The sequence below is a fragment of the Armigeres subalbatus genome, chromosome 2, assembly GCF_024139115.2.
Source record: "Armigeres subalbatus isolate Guangzhou_Male chromosome 2, GZ_Asu_2, whole genome shotgun sequence".
NCBI lineage: Eukaryota > Metazoa > Arthropoda > Insecta > Diptera > Culicidae > Armigeres > Armigeres subalbatus.
Window position 1 is genome coordinate 116,980,602 of NC_085140.1, and position 17,485 is coordinate 116,998,086.

The following is a 17,485-nucleotide window of genomic DNA, read 5'->3' on the forward strand; positions in this document are numbered from 1 at the left end:
CAACGCGGGCGAGCACAAACCTGGTACCGAGTCGACTGAATTGTTTGATGGCTATGTCTACTAGTACTGGTTCGTACCGGAAATGTGTTGCATGAGTGTTAGATGATGTGTGCGTTCCATTTTCTCCTACTGCTTCACTGTAGTTTGCGTTGTGGGTGGTGCTAACAGGCATTAAACAGTGTTGTACATAATGCCAAATTTAGAAATTTTATCATTTGGGTAATTCGTTGGTCAACCAAATTCCATTGTAACACAACTCCAAGCAAAGCGCAGCGAAATTTTTGTGAATGGAATAGGATGGACATTCACAAAAATTTCGCGATAATTTCCATCTGGTGATAGTGGGTGTGGTGATTGCCGATCTTATGATATGCTGATTCAACAGATAACTCCTTAACTGGACCTTGAATGCAGCGTTGTTGGGGTACTGCATAACCATTCTTAATACTACTTCAAGATGATTCATTGCCCTCACTACTTTCTAGTGACAAAATAGCAAATTTAAATTTGACTATGAAGTGTGACCATAGTCAAAACAAACTTATGTGCTAAATATAACTACATCTATTATTCAATTGACCTGGTCCACTATCAACGGCAGCTTGTATGTTGGTCATGGGCGCTTACTAAATGAACCGTGTTGAGCAAGGAATTGTTGATGTTGTGTATCTGTTTACACTATGTGCTAGGCATCTATTGCTTTTGTCTACGTTAACGTTTGCGTGTGAATGAGTGTTTTAATTTCGAGAGCGTTTTCAATTCGAACGTATTTCTGTATACGTTTTTCTTTGCATGGCTTGTATTGAGCGCGAGTGAGTGAGTTTCTAATTAGATTTTAGATTATGGATTGTATGACATAGAACGATGGGTTGAACTGCATGAAGATTGTTGTATACGGTAGGGCAAAGTCCTACTTGGTGTTATAGTTGTGCTTCATTGATGCAATTTTCGTTCCCGTGGGATAACTTTTGATGAAGTACTACGGTGGTTCCTTCTACAGTCTTACTTCGAATGATAACTTTTCCGTTGATGGTATGGGGTTTGAGGTCAACTCCAATGAGCGTGTTTTTTCGTTGTCTGCAACTAGAGAAGTTTGCGTACATAGCTTAACTAGAAATGTTTGACTTATTTCTTGGTTTAGTTATTGCTAGGTTGACGGTCGTATCGGTTGCGCTGATAGTGTTGTTTGACTCAAAACTGGTTTGCATGCGTGTTGATAACATCCATTGCTTGCAGTGGTTCATGGTCTGGCGTCTCTTCTCCTGTATAGAGCTGCGTCAATTTTCTTAACCGTTCGCAGATTGGCCAGTGTTTAGTGCTGTTGTCATGGATGCTATGAACTTGCGATTTTCCTGTTGGTTTGCGGTGGTGGTTGATCCTGGTGGACGGCGAGGTTTCAGTCAAATGTTTTGGGGCCTCAAGCACAATCCTGTCATGGAGTTTAGTGGCCATTTCGGCTCGTTGTCGGCAGCATAAAGCATTGCGTACATAGCTGGGGAATCATTTGCCAGTTAATCTGGTTTGATGTCCTTTGCATGGTAAACGCCCGTGTTGGAGGTTTTCACGTCTTCCAAGCGATAGTTATTCTTACCAATCAGCTCCCGAACAATGGCGGGTACGAACTTTGGTCCAAGTTTTCTCATTCGGTTATCTGCTGCAGATGATTGCTGGAAAGCTCGTCTCCAAACCAGCTCTCCGACAACGAATTTTCTATCTCGTGTTCGGAGGTCATACCGGGCCTTACTCTTTTCGTGTGCTGTCTTGATTCTGGAAATGATGTAGTGTTGCAGGTTCTGTAATACTTTCAGACGAGTTTCCTGTGTTTTTGAGTTATCAGCGTGGGTATTCAGATCTGCTATAGGATATTGGTCGGTGAAAAGAACGTGATTCCTTCCAAAATTCGCAAAGTATGGACTACAGCCAAGTATGTCGTGCTTTGCTGTATTGATCGCACAAACGATCTGCTGTAGGTGCTGATCCCATTCTCTTTGGTCATCATCAAGGATTGCTCTTATGCTGGTCACTAGGGTCCTATTTGTGCGTTCTGCCGCATTGCACATCGGAGTATAAAACGCTGTCTTCATAGACTGGATGTTGTAACGTAGTAGAAGGGATCGGAAACAGTGTGAGGTAAACTGTGACCCATTGTCGGAAACAATTATCCTCGGTGTGGAGAACCGTAGAAAAACATATTTTTCTAAAAAATCTACCATTCGTGCTGCACTAGCTACCTTGAAAGGTTCTACTATAACGAATTTGGTGATCCAATCTACAATTACTAGAAGAACTGTGTTGCCGTTCTTCGATCTCACCATAGGTCCTACCCAGTCAATGGATATCAGCTCCCACGGGTGACGAGCTGGCTTCATTCCTCCCATTGTTGGAGTCAAGGTGGTAGTAGGAGCTTTACTTGCCTTACATACATTGCAGGATTTTATATATTTTTTTATTTGCATGGCCATTTTCGGCCAGTAGAAGCTTTGTTGGAGTTTTTGTGACGTTTTGTCAACGCCTAGATGTGCCGCCGTAGGTAGATCATGGTATCGACGGATAAGTTCAAGGCGTAATGGTTCTGGAACAATTTCCTTCCATCTATGAGATCGTAGACCCATTTCATCAGTCAAAATGCAGTTCTTATATAACTTTTCTGAAATAATCCTGAAGTCGGGAAAATTGTCCGGGTTCGTTTTCACTTTCTGTCTGAGATCTTCGAACCATGGGTCGGTGATGTTTGTGGAAAGGGCGCAAATCTTGTTGATTCGACTGAGACAATCTGGCACAACGTTTACCGTTCCTTTCCGATATTTGATATCCATGTTGAACGCATTTAGGCGGAGGATCCAGCGTGCCATGAGTGGTGATGGGTTTTTCATGGTCTTTAAGTACATGAGGCTCGAATGGTCGCAGTATACTGTGAACAAGCTTCCTTCGATATAACCCCTGAATTTTTCCACTGATCTAATAACGGCTAAACATTCGCGTTCAGTGACCGAGTATTTGCGTTCAGCGGGGGTGAGTTTTTGTGAAAAGTAAGCGATTACATGTTCTTGTCCTCCGGATTCCTGCATTAGAACAGCTCCGATTGCGATATCGCTGGCGTCGCATGCAACTGAGAATTGCTTCGAGTAATCAGGTGTGCACAAGACAGGTGCAGTGCAGAGCGCCTGTTTCAGAGAGTTGAATGCTACTTCACAGTTTTCATTCCATTTGAACTTCGTCTTGGTTCCGGTTTGACTTGTTAGAGGTGCAGCTATTTTCGCAAAATTGCGGATAAAGCGTCTGTACCAGCCACACATACCAAGAAAGCGCTGCAGCTCTTTTCTCGATCCAGGTGTGGGGAAATTCCGAATGGCCTCCGTTTTCTCCTCATCCACCCTCCATCCATGCTCATCCAATATATATCCCAGGTATTTTATGCTGCGACGACAGAAGGTGGACTTTTCGGTGTTAATGGTCAAACCTGCAGCCTTAAGTCGTTTGGCGATCTCTTTGAGTAGTGCTAGGTGCTCTTCGAAGCTCTCTGTGGCGATGACCAAGTCATCTAGATAGACGAACACCTTTGGTTCTAAATCGATAAAAAGGTGATTCATTATTCGGGATAGTGCTTGGCTAGCTGTCGAGAGTCCGAATGGTACAACCTTAAATTGGTAGTGTCCTCTTTGTGGTATGGTAAATGCTGTCTTCGGTTTCGACTCAACGTCTAGTGGAATTTGCCAGAAAGCTGCTTCGAGGTCTATGGAAGACAGAAAACGAGAGCCTCCTAGATTGTTCATTATAGAAGCAATGTGTGGGATTGGGTAAGCTTCTTGGATTATAATGCTGTTGAGTTTTCTTGCGTCCAAGCACAAACGCATCGATCCATCTTTCTTTTTTACGGCTACTACGGGATTATTCCATGGACAACAGCATGCTTCCTCTATTACGTCCATGCTTAGCATCCTGTCCACTTCTTTGTTGAGGTCGTTCAACAAGAACTTGGAGATAGGGTAGTATTTCATCTTGAAGGGCGCTGATGTGCCTGTATCGATCTTATGATGGTAAACATTGGTTCGCCCTAGCTTTCCGGTGTTTTTAGAAGACGGTAACAAACTGATTGTGTCTTGCAGGACTTGCTTTTGCTCTTTGGTCAGTGACTTTGTTTTGATGCCAGCTTCATCTACCGTAAGTTCTGCTTCACATGCAACGATTTTTATTCCAAACAGATTCCAAAAACTCATTCCTAATATGAAGGTTTCTGGAAGAGATTCCACACAAACAATGGGAACTACAAATTTTTTGTTGTTGTATTCAAGAGGAACGAAGGCGTAAAAAGAAACTGGATGAAGAGTGCTGTCGGCTGTTCTGATGGTTCCGTGTACAGGATACTTTGTGATGTTGAGCTCTGACACTATAGGAAGTAGGTTTTTGCCCATTAGACAACAGGTTGCTCCGCTGTCCAATAAAGCTCGATGAGTTTTCCCCATGATGCATACGTCTGCATATGGGCGGTTATCACCTGCTGTTAAGTCGAAGATAATTGAACTCACGTGACGGAAGTGGAGAGTTTCTTCTAGTGAAGGGATACTAGCATGAGACGGAGTATCCATCCCCTTCATTGAGGGAACCCCGTCCTGGCGTTTCCCTGACCAGAAGGAGTAGTTGTTTCCGGAATAGCTTGTGACATTCTGGCGATGCAGTCTGGACAATTTCGAGAAGTGAAGCCCTTTTTTCCACATCTGTAGCAGAAGAAGAACGTTTTTGGGTTCTGACATGACATGAATGTGTGGCCTTGCTGTTGACATTGCCAACATGCAATCTTGTCTTCTGTCCTTTGGTGATAGGACAGCTGGTTTTGATTCTGCGACCAATTGGTTTGTGTCCTTATTGCGTTGACCTCGTAGTCCTGCCCTAAAGGTTCCATAGTTGCGGTATGAACAGCTTGCGTTGATGCGTTGGTAGAAGACTCTGCTGTTCCGGTGAACGGAGCGATATCCAATTCCTCTTCTTCGATGACATTCACTCGCTGTGGTCTCATTGCGTGTAATGGATTCGAGGATGATTGTAGAGGCATCGACCGTGATGATCTGTTCAGCGGTGGCGTGGCAAATCTAGGTTCCATCAATACGGATCGTGGTATTTGTGCAGATTTGAGCCTCTGCGAAAAGGTTTTAGAGTTGTCATAGTCTTTGCATACCGAAATCAGTTCTGCAACTGTTGTGGCTCTGGATGCTGAGGCAACGGCTGCGAATTCCGAATTCAAGTTTGATTTTATGATGAAGAATTTGTCTTGTTCCGACATAGGAGGTTCAATTACATCGAAAAGAGCCCGAATATCCTGATGGTATTTGGAAAAGGATTCCTCTTGACCTTGAAATCTCCAATATAAGTCCCGTTTGATGAGTTGAGAGAAATTCGGTGGTAGAAACTCTGCTTTGATTTCCCGTTTGAAGCTGTTCCAATCCTGAAATTCCTCATAGCATCTTGTATACCATTCCAAAGCTCGTCCTCGAAGTAGGTGCTTGACGCCTCTAAGCAAATCGTATCCGGAAACTCCCTCGGTATCTGCATAAGTTCTTACTCTGTTGAGAAAAACCGCCAACTCTATAATATTGTGGTTACCGGCATACTGAAATGGCCATTTGTGAATCGGCTGCGTGAAACGTTGTCTATCGCTGTTTGACGAGTTATGTGATGGTGCATTGATCCCGGGTTGCCTTTGTTGTGAAGCTAAGAGATAGCGAATCACATCATCACGTACATCCGCGGCTGAATGAAGTTGTGCAGCTGGGTGATTTCTGGAGAAAGCTGAAGGGTCTATGTCCTTTGATGATGAGTCCCGAGTATTGACACGAACTCTAGGAACAGGTGTAGCTTGCTTATGGAGCGTTCCCGTTTCCTTCCTGCCAGTGTTATCATTCATTTGTTCTTTTCCACTTGATTGGATGTTCATGCTGCCGAGTTGTTTAAGAAATTCGTCCTCTTCCGGTATCCCGTCATCACTACGTCGATCCGTCTCGGGATTGTCTGATAATTTCTGGAAATATTGATGAATGTATCCTAACGCTGTTTCTATCGCCTTCTCTGCTGATCTGACATAGGGAGCATACGTCGAATCTTGGATGAGACATAATCTCCCACGATAGTGAAGAAATTTTGACTTAAGTTGCGCTATTTCTTCCGAATTTCGTCTTTCAATTGCCTTGTTCATCAACTGCGACAATCGTTTGATTTGTTGCTGACACTGATGTATGTTGTCATCGTCGGACATGAAATGCGTTGCTGACGTTGGTACTTCCATGGTGCTGCGTTCCTTCAACACCATTTCCTTTATGGTGTCTATTTTGTTCTTGCGGTGAAGTTCCATTGGATTTCCTATCCCTCTGAGTTGCAACTCGAAATTTAGCTCCGAATCCGATAAATGTCTTAACTCCATCTCCATATACACTATTATATACCATTTACTAAACTCACTCACTATATTCGCGATAATCTTACTCAATGTGATTGACAGAATACATGCAATGGGTTTTTCAAGTGGGCGCCAAACACTCAGCACTTCCCTTCGATGTAGCAGCTAGCAGTCGACCGGCACAACGCTTTTCTCACGAGACGCAACGATATAGTGTGAGACACTGTGATAGAAAAGGCCCTACAACAAAAGAGCATTAGTCTTCAGAAGACATCCACGTTAGAACCAGCATACTTCTTTTTAAGAAGGCCTTTCCTTTTTGCTTTCGGTAGCAGCAACGCGGTATGATGGTATAATAGCTCAGGAGCTCACACTGTGGGATAGAGACACCGTTTAGGTTCGATTCATAGTTGCCCGTCAAGTGTTTTTACCTGCTCTGTATTGTCCAATAGTCAGATAATTCCAATTGGAATTTACTAGCGTGATTGCTGTTACTCAATCTGGACCACGGCCTGGTTTGTTTGCCTGCATAGAAGTTTTTTGGGGTTAACTCCTGCATGTGGAATAAATGTAATGATTTACCTTCGACGAAAGTGCCCGATGATGTATGTCCACGAAGTAGTTTCCCCAAATCCGTTTATGTTGTGCGACAAAATGGTTTTCCTAAGGTGGGTGGGTGAAACTTGTAGTTTCTATTGATCGTATGATCGTATATATCACGCTTTACCTTGTCCCCTATTGCAAACAGCTCGTGGGGTACATGCACATCGATTTGTAGATGAAATGCGGGATTTGGTGAAGCTTCTGCCGGAATATTGTTGCTGGCGTTATTGCGCAACACTTTGCGCTTTCGGTGATGCACTTTGGTGCATTAGATGATACTTGCACTACACACTTGTGGGACGGGGCACTTTCAACGCGGGCGAGCACAAACCTGGTACCGAGTCGACTGAATTATTTGATGGCTATGTCTACTAGTACTGGTTCGTACCGGAAATGTGTTGCATGAGTGTTAGATGATGTGTGCGTTCCATTTTCTCCTACTGCTTCACTGTAGTTTGCGTTGTGGGTGGTGCTAACAGGCATTAAACAGTGTTGTACATAATGCCAAATTTAGAAATTTTATCATTTGGGTAATTCGTTGGTCAACCAAATTCCATTGTAACATCCCAACGGAAGAGCAGCTAGGCGCAGCATCTCTTGAAGATGGCTGGAGAGATATTCGATCCGCCATTGGAAGCACCGCAACCGCTGCACTAGGCACGGTGGCTCCGGATCAGAGAAACGACTGGTATGACGGCGAATGTGAGCAGTTAGTTGAGGAGAAGAATGCAGCATGGGCGAGATTGCTGCAACACCGCACGATGGCGAACGACAAAATTTTTGCCGAGATTCCAACAGCCGAGTTCTCGGTAATACTTTTACTGAAATTCGGTAATTCCTTTACCGAAATTTCGTCAATATTTTGCCGAAATTCGGCAAAGTTGATTTTGTGTCGAGATCTCGGTAACGATTACCGAATTCTCGGTAAAAAATTTACCGAAATTCGTCGAAATTATTACCAATATCTCGGCTGTTGGATTCTCGGAAATCGGTAAACTTAGAATTTTAAGTGTGATGGAAGGTGTCGTGTGTCCCATCTACAAAAAGGGCGAGTTCGTGGGGCAGTACCAGGCGGGTTTTATGGGCGAACGCTCCACCACGGACCAGGTATTCGCCATTCGCTAAGTGCTGCAGAAATGCCGCGAATACAACGTGCCCACACATCATCTATTCATCGACTTCAAAGCCGCATATGATAAAATCGATCGGGACCAGCTATGGCAGCTAACGCACGAACATGGATTTCCGGATAAACTGACACGTTTGATCAAAGCGACGATGGATCGGGTGATGTGCGTAGTTCGAGTTTCAGGGGCATTCTCGAGTCCCTTCGAAACCCGCAGAGGGTTACGGCAAGGTGATGGTCTTTCGTGTCTGCTATTCAACATCGCTTTGGAAGGGGTAATACGAAGAGCAGGGATTCACACGAGTGGTACAATTTTCAATAAGTCCGTCCAGCTATTTGGCTTCGCCGACGACATTGATATCATGGCACGTAACTTTGAGAAGATGGACGAAGCCTACATCAGACTGAAGAGGGAAGCTGAGCGGATCGTACTAGTCATCAACACGTCGAAGACGAAGTACATGATAGGAAGAAGTTCAAGAGAAGATAATGTGAGCCATCCACCGCGAGTTTGCATCGGTGGTGACGAAATCGAGGTGGTTGAAGAATTTGTGTACTTGGGCTCACTGGTGTCTGCCGAAAATGATACCAGCAGAGAAATTCGGAGACGCATAGTGGCTGGAAATCGTACGTACTTTGGACTCCGCAAGACGCTCCGATCGGATAGAGTTCGCCGCCATACCAAACTGACATTTTACAAAACGCTCATTAGACCGGTAGTCCTCTACGGACACGAGACCTGGACGATGCTCGTGGAGGACCAACGAGCACTTGGAGTTTTCGAACCGTACCATCTATGGTGGGGTGCAGATGGCGGACGATACGTGGAGAAGGCGAATGAACCACAAGTTGCATGAGCTGCTGGGAGAACCATCCATCGTTCACATCGCAAAAATCTGACGACTGCTGTGGGCCGGGCACTTAGCCAGAATGACGGACAGTAACTCGGTGAAAATGGTTCTCGTCAACGATCCAACGGGCACAAGAAGGCGAGGTGCGCAGCGAGCAAGGTGGATCGATCAGGTGGAAGATGACTTTCGGACCCTCCGTAGACTGCGTGGTTGGCGACGTGTAGCCATGGACCGAGCCGAATGGAGAAGACTCTTATATGCCGCACAGGCCACTTCGGCCTTAGTCTGAATAAATAAATAACAATCCTCAGTTGTGGTGTTGAACGATGTCTGATGCGATTTGTGATTAATTGAATCTGTTTCACGAAAACTTTGGCAAAAAACTGTAAATTTTTCATTGGCGTTTGGTGTGATTTGGGAGAACCCCGACCAATTGAGCCTTATACTTTAAACAGATACCATCCTTTAGAGTTTCTTAACTAGTTGATTTCATTAAATGATCCAATAATACTTAAGTTCTGTTAAAAAATAACATAGCGTTACGTAATTCATGAATGGTTTATCATACTTGTTAATATTTATTTCAAAACTAATTCAACTCCCGGTAATATGTATCGCCTTTTGAGTACATAAAAATAATATCACTAGAAACATCACCTTCTTGGCCCAAATGTGATAAATTTGGAATGATAATTTTAATGAAAATTAGAGAAGAAATTAGAAAATTGAAGTTTAAGTAAATAAAGACTAACAAAACTTTGATGTAAATATTGATTTGACCATATAGCTCTGAAGAATACAAAGGAATACTTTTAGGATAAAATGTTATCAGGTGAAACACAAATAAATATGAAAATGCGAAACCCAAAAAGGCAAGCTATGGTTAAAAGAAGGGAAAATTTCTATCTTTTCACCTTCTACCTTTGGACCTTAGACCTTAGTCCTACAACCAATTAGACGTTTTGTCCCTTCGACATTGTGTACCGGCTGGTTTTGTAATGTCTATAATTTGTTCTCTTGATTTTCGATATTTTAAAATTGTCCTTCGACCTTTTGACACACATTTTTTTATTTCGACCTTTCGTCTCTTCGACATTTTGTCCTTTCGAACTTTTGTCCTTCCGTCGTTTGCTCCTTGGACCTTTTATCCTCCTAGTGCAGGACTATGCTAGTGCGCTATAAGCGGACATGTTCGATTTGATTAGGTTGGTCGGTTTGGTTAGGCAGAAATTCAACAGAGCCCACCACATCCTAGACAGGCCACCAGGTCGCACCCCCCACTCTCGCTGACTATGTCATCGGCAGACCCTTGGAAGCGTATGAATTGGAACTTGTGAGGACCAGAGTTATGTTTTCCGCCTCTCCACAGATGTCAACTCACCATTTTGTATCCGAATTACCTTGAGAAATTCTTAGCAGATTCCTTAGAAAATTCTTTGAAATTTTCATTTTGGTAAGTTTTTCGGAAATTACTTCAGAATTTTGTTGGTGAATAATTTTGAATTCACTTCTGAAATTTTTGGGAATTTCCTCAGACCATTCTTTCGATATTTCCACAAGAGATTCTTTGAAATTTCCATGAATTTCCACGGAATATCCTCATTCCAGCATTGTAATTATTCGCTATTAGGTAAAACAGACTGCAAAGAATTCGCTCCGGCTTGAGAAATTATTAAGAGCTGCATGCTAAATTTTGAACTGCGGTGCGCTGATGCAAAAATATCGGCGGTAGCATGACGCGGTGGCGCCCATATTTGTACGGTGCGCAGTGCTGGTAGACAGAATGTCGAACAAGCTGGAGAAAACTATTCTTGATAGTCATCTGACCTATACAATAGAGATGAGCCAGCCTAGGTCTGAAAATCTCTTTAATAAAGACAAAAAAAAACCTGTACAATGAGACGGAGGATGTGCGAACCGACTAAGGTGGATCGATCTCGATCAGCTGGAATAATAAAAAAGGCTTAATATAAAGTGTTATGAAGACAACTTCTAAGTACTATAGAGGCTACCTAACCCAGAATTGTTTTTTTTAGCAGGACAGAGTGATCGGCTAAAACTACTAATAAGGAAGTCAAAAATGAATTGTCATGTTTAATCTTGGTGCATTAGAAACGCAACGCAGACTTTAAGTAGAACAATTTGGGTTTTCAAGTTTTTTCACATACACATCTATTTTTATATCAATCTCATTTTGTTTTGTTTTGTTAAATGACTTAATTTATTTCTAACAAGTTTCGAAACTCTTCTCCACCTATCTAATTGCCTAATTCATTTGGTTCAAACTGCTGTTGTCTTTTAAGTATGTATACTATTTGTTACGAGCGCATGTATTCCATGCAGGTTGTGTATCGAATTTCATATGTCAACCATCTGAAAAGGAACCAAATAGCACACTTCAGACACACTAGGCTCCACAAACATAACACCACTGCTTTTCATCAACAACAAACCTGTCCGCCAGAAAGGGGCCATTCTCCACCAAAGATCCATTTTGCACCCTCAAAACATAGCCATGGTTCGCAAAGTCATGGGAAAATCTACCGGCCAAGCAGCCATTCTACGCTACTCTACAAAACGGGTGAACCGTTGGTCAACCTCGTTTGACCAACTGAAGAAAAAATGCTCCGTGGTGCTAGGCCAGTAGTAGCTACGTAGGTACCATTTGAACAAACAAACGGTGACGCCAGTAGCACCCAAAACTTAATACGAAACACTTTGTTGCTCGGAAGCAGTCAGCAAGCCAGCATTCAGTCTCCCCCGCCGGTAGTACTAGTGGTCGTCGTCGGTCGTTTCAAAATTAAACACAAACAAAATGGTGCTGTCATCACCGTGGCCCGGCGGGTCAAGGTGGTATATTTGCTGCATCCTAAACTTGTTGGCTTATAAATATACTTAGCTAAACCCAGATGGAGACTTTCTTCTTGTTTTTTTTTGCTAGTGGTCTTAACTGGAACAGCGCTGCAATCTTTTGTGTGGGGCTTTCCTATTTACACAGTTCACTTTTGTTCGGTTAGGACTAATTAAATAAATTCTAAGAGTGGTATGATTCATGAATCATGATTGCATAAACTTAAACTTTATTCTTTTGAAAAATTTGTCTTATTCATGCACTAATCTAGAAAAAAATTATAATATTTTAAGGACGTACAAACTTTTCGAAGCTTTTGTTGTTTTTTTTAGAATCATACTTGTTTGCTGGTAGGGGGAATGACGGCTTTGGCAGCTTTTGTTCTATTATTGGCAGGGGTTTTTTATGACTGATTATGCTCAAATTTGGCCTAAACATTCTTTGCGTATCAAAGAATATTGTGGCTAAATTTCATAAAATTTGGTCGACAAAACCCCCCCAGACAATAATAGAACAAAACCTGCCAAAGCCGTCCCTATTTCCACAATTTATTTTTTCTTAACTTCACTGCGCCTACTCATGATGTATTCAAGTGTTAAAGAAGTACACTTCAATTGAAACTTCTCAGTCAATTTACAGTGATAGTTCAACTTCGGTGAACGCTTCAGTAAACGCTACGGAGCAAGCATATATACTGCCTACATAGTATAGTTGTTCCATATGAATAGGAAATCCAGCAAAGATGGGACTGATATACGATCATAGGCAGTATACTTATAAAATAGAGTGGAAGTGAGAATAAAAAGGTGAAGCGTTAAAAATCAATATCCACAAACTGAGATCATTGTATACGCAATACGATGTTCCAGAAGTTATCTCGAATGAAGTGTCATTAACTTTTTGTGCAATAAAACGTTATAGTCCGAGCACGCTCGCATCTAGCTTCTCCATCACGAGACCCATTTGACAATCAATAAAATGATTACAACATCGTGCGTATCTGTCATTCACACGCGTTCTGATGGGCATCATCACCCACCCACAGCATCATCAATAACAGTGAATAGCGCCTCCCGACACTATAATTGGGATTTAGATCTGAACAAATAAAATCATGTGTTTGTATGTTTATGAATGTCTGTGTGTGTATACCAAACCATGCCACATTCTAATGGTACTATTTTAACTGATTTGATTGTAATAGGGACTTGGCAGATATTATCATCCATGATCTAATTCCAGTCAAAAATGCTACATCCAATGAAAACAAGTCCATTAGCTATGACTACTTTAAACCAAATCTTGATTCTGATCACTTTTCAAATGTTTGAGAGCCTGTTGGTCGACCGAGGGCCTTTTAGGTGTTAGCACGCCTCATAGCGTTTTTTGAAGCAGAAGTTTAAAATTCGAATGAATTTTTAATTCAGAAATATATTTTCAATGATGGTGCCGATTTACTCCTGCTGTGAAAGGCAGGGATGGACTAAGGTGAGAAGCTCACCCAGATAACCTTCAGTTGCGATTTTTTGTGATATTTGGAAAATGGAGGATATTCGGGTACTAAGGGAGTGGAACTAAAGTGCTAGGTAGGGACTTCCATCCTGCTGGTGCCCAGATCCATATCAAACTAAGTAAAACAGCAGAAAAGAGCTGCTTGCCGAGGAAATCCCTTATGCTGCTTGGGATGCAATTATTATTATGCCGAATTTCGTGCATGAGGCCTGCCAAAACTAAGTACCCCGCAGGACTCACATGGAGATCGCATGCTTCAGCGCAGGCAGCCTCGGTGGGCATTGTGGGAAGAAGCCCGGAGGTTATTCGAAGGTGATTCCGCAGCTCCGGAAATCGTTCCCATTTCTTTAAGGTTCACATTTCTTTTTTAAATGTTCCTCGAAATTCTTTCTGAATTTTTCAGGTTTGTTTTTCCAAGTTCCCCAATTTTTTTGAAGCAGTTCTTCGGAATTTCCTCGGGCAGTTTTATGAAACTTCCTCGGAGTTTCTTGGGATACTGGAAGTCCTTAAGAAAGTCTTCGGAATTGTCTTGGGAATATCTTCAGAATTTCCTCGGCAAGTTCATCGAAATTTCTTTTGAAAGTTCTTCGCGACTTTTTTGTAAAACTCTTTGGAATTTTTCTTTGGAATCTCTTCGGATAGCCATGCGGGATTTCCTCTTTCTACGGAATGTCCTCGGGAAGTTCTAATATCTTTGAGGAATTCTTCAGTATTTCTTCAGGAAGTTCTTCTCGATTCTCTCGGGAAGTTCTGCAAATTATTCGGAGTTTCATGGGGAAATTATTTGAAATTTTCTCGCAAAAAAATTTGCGGAAACACTTCGGAAGCTGTAGAAATGTAAATTCTTTGGAATTCCCCCGTGAAGTTTTTTTTTCGAATTTTATTGAGTGGTGGAATTTCTTCGGAATGTCCTCGGGTAGTCCTTCCATTTTTTTTCTAGAAAATTCTTCCGAATTTCCACATGTTCCGGCTCGGTTACGGAACTAGCTCATATTTTGCCAGTCTAGGGGATGGGCTCCAGAGCGTCTTCGAGTAAGGAAAACATGCGGAACTAGTCTCCTTGGACATCCCAAAGGCGTTTATCCGCAACAGAAATCAGCAAATTCTTTGTGAAACAAACTTCTTCTGGGTTTACTCGGGAAATTCTTTGGAATTTTCTCGGGAATGTCTTCGGAATTTCATTGGGATTTTTTTTCCAATTTTCTCGGAAAGTTCTGCAGAATTTTCTCGGGAAGTTATTCTGAATCTTCTCTAGAAATTCTCCAAAAGTTTCTCATGAAGTCTTCAGAATTTCCCGTGAATGGTGAAACTGGTCAATTACCGAATGCCGCCGACATCTGCTTAGGTTTAAATTCTGGTTCGTGCTGATATTTTCCCGACAATCATAAGTAAGATGTCGTCGGCATAGACAAAGATGAAGATTATGTGGGTCAGCTCGTAGAAAACTTCATTTATAGTGACAGATCAGATCCTTGTGAGATCCCTGTCTCCTCCCGGTACTCCAGTTCCAGTTGATAATTACACGCAAAAAAAGCGTTCCCAAATTCGTAAACAAGCAAAAATACACCATGATTTAATTCATGGATTCGGGAACACCAGTCACGTTTTCCAGAACGTTCCAGAAAACGTGACTGTTGTTCCCGAATCCGAGGCCAGAAATAATACACCGTGAACTTGTTAGTTCACGAATTAATGAACGCTTTTTTTTGCCTGTAGCATCCGGAAGAACCGGTCAGAAAAAATTAATATTATTATTCGTTTCAATCAGCCTCGTCAAAGCGTCCCCGTGGGCGCTTGGTAAAAGTGGGAGTGGAGGCATGGGCAGAGACAATGATGTGATAGTTATGATTGCTACTGTGAAGGTCAGTATTTGGCTTTAAGATTGATGTGGCGGAGTGCCCGTTTGAGAAAGTTGCGGAACTATCGTTAAGAACAGCCAAGTCTCCATCCTTCAAGGCTTTGAGGTGCTGGCGGCGCAAGAGCTTTGAAAATGGTTGGGCACCAGCATATGCGGCGTATTTGGTTTATTTATAGTTTGGCGTCAATAGCAATACATGGTCTGTCAATTGTAGTGCTGCATCAGAATAAACAGATAAATTGATCAAAACAAAAATATTTTATTTCAATTTCGTTCAATTTAAAAAAAAAACATATCACTTTTTGAAAGTCTACTGGTCAAGTTCATCTTTTTCGTCCTTGAGCTGGACCACTCGTCGCAGACGATCCAGGAACACATCGTGCAAAGCCCGCATGTGCTCTTGAGTTATTTTACTAGATACCACCAGGTGTCACTTCAGGACTCGCACAAAAAGCATAATGTTTTAGAGCAGAGGCGGCCTCCAAAATACTCCAGACAGAGAAATTCATAGGGTTTCAGGTCTGGAGAACTCGCTGGCCGCTCTTAGCTAGAAAAAGCCCTGAAACCCCCTCAGTCGGGGTCCAAGCCCTGATATCAAAATGAAGACGTGCCCACGGTTCGACGACGTTTTGTAGAACTAGTTCCCAATACGTATTTTTTTATAGGTACTATTCTTACTGACTTTTGTAGCAGTTAAATTGCCGGACCCTGTAAGTCAGGTAATAAACCAATTAAAAAATTTTAAGCAACTTCAAATATGTATTACGAATTTTTTTTTGCATTTTATCGTTTATAAAACGCAATGCAATCGTCTAATTTATTGAAAAGGTCTCTAGAAATTTTTTGGAATGTTCTGGAAATGCTTGAATGGTTCTCTAATTTCCTTAGGAGTTTGTTCAGGAATTTCCTTAGGAGTTTCCGAACGAATTGCTAACGGAAGTGACAACGGAAGCCATCTGCGACATTATATTTGTCCAAGAATTTGTTTGGAAATTCTTCCAAGTATTTTCTTCGAAATCTACTCTTGGGATTTTTCCAGAAAATCATCTGGAAATCACTTCGTAGATAAATCAAGAAATTCCTTTGGAGTTTCATCAAGACATTTTTTTTATAAATTCAAGGAAGCAGTTCTAAGAAAACTTCGAAAATTTCTTTGGAAATTCCTATACGATTTCTTTTGGAAATTTCTTCAGAGATTCTTTTAGAAATTTATTTGTAAATTCGTTTAGAAATCCCTTTTAAATTCATTTGAAAATTTCTTCGGAAATATCTTAGAAACTTCTCCCAGGAAATCTTTCTGAAATTCTTTAAGTAAAACCATATGAAATTTCTTTCAAAACTCCTCCTTCCGGAATAGTTCCGAAATTTTATTGAAAGATTTTTTGCGATAATTTATTAAATATTGAAATAGGAAATACTAAATAAATTTTCGGAAGCGTGTCTTAAGGAAATTTCAGAGAAATTTCCAGATGAAATTGATGAAATAATTGTGAAAGTAATGTTCGAATGATCCTAAAAGAATTTCCGAATGAGTTTCAGAAGTCATTCCCGAAAAAATCGTAAAAGAATATCCGAACCTCTCAAGGAATTTCTAATTAAAATTTCGGAGAACTGTCCGAAGGATTCCAAAAACAAATCTTGACTGTATTCCTGGATGAAGTTCTGAAAAAAATTCGTAAGCACTGCATTTTTTTTAGAGTTTCCGAAGAGAATTGATTTAAAAATTCCTGAAATAATTGCTGAAGCCCCAAACCAATAATTCCCAAACCAATTTCCACAGACATTTTCTGAATCATAAAGAAAATTTCGAAGGAATTCTCCTAAGGAAATTTCCGAAGGTTTTCCTGAAGCAATTTCTGTAGGTATTTCCGAACAAATTTCCCAAGCAATTTCCGATGTACCCATTTTTAAAGAATATTCCTGAGAATTTGCTAAAAGAAACCCTGGCGTTTCCTCTGATGAAATTTTTGGTAAAATTGGCAGAGAGATCCAAGAATTTCGAAAATTCCCTCAGGAGTTTTTTCGCAAAATTTCTTCAGGAATTTGTTCGGAAATTCCTGAAAGAAATTCCAGCAAAATTACGGTAGCCGATGGTATGGTATATCCGATGGAATACCTGGAATATTTTTTGAAAATATTGTTAAAGGAATTCCGGAGGAGCTTCTTAAAAATCTTGGACAAATTTTGAATGGAATTTCCGAAAGAATTCCTTAAGGAATTTTTGAAGATATTTCTAGATACTTTTGCGGCGGATTTTTGAAGAAATTTCTTGAGGAGATAGAAGAAATTCATGATA

General features: G+C 41.4%; 1 protein-coding gene and 1 long non-coding RNA gene across 5 annotated transcripts in view; one reads left to right on the top strand and one right to left on the bottom strand.

Annotated features, from left to right (window-relative positions):
* The window catches only part of LOC134210707 (uncharacterized), an 869,243-nt gene that overhangs the window by 36,518 nt on the left and 815,240 nt on the right, over positions 1-17,485 (top strand). The gene's annotated exons all lie outside the window — the stretch shown is intronic.
* Positions 6,520-7,337, bottom strand: LOC134210706 (uncharacterized). Its single transcript, XR_009978850.1, has 5 exons — positions 7,116-7,337; positions 6,971-7,051; positions 6,820-6,913; positions 6,683-6,761; positions 6,520-6,628 (listed from the first exon to the last, which is right to left on the bottom strand). It is a non-coding gene; the product is annotated as an uncharacterized LOC134210706 (long non-coding RNA).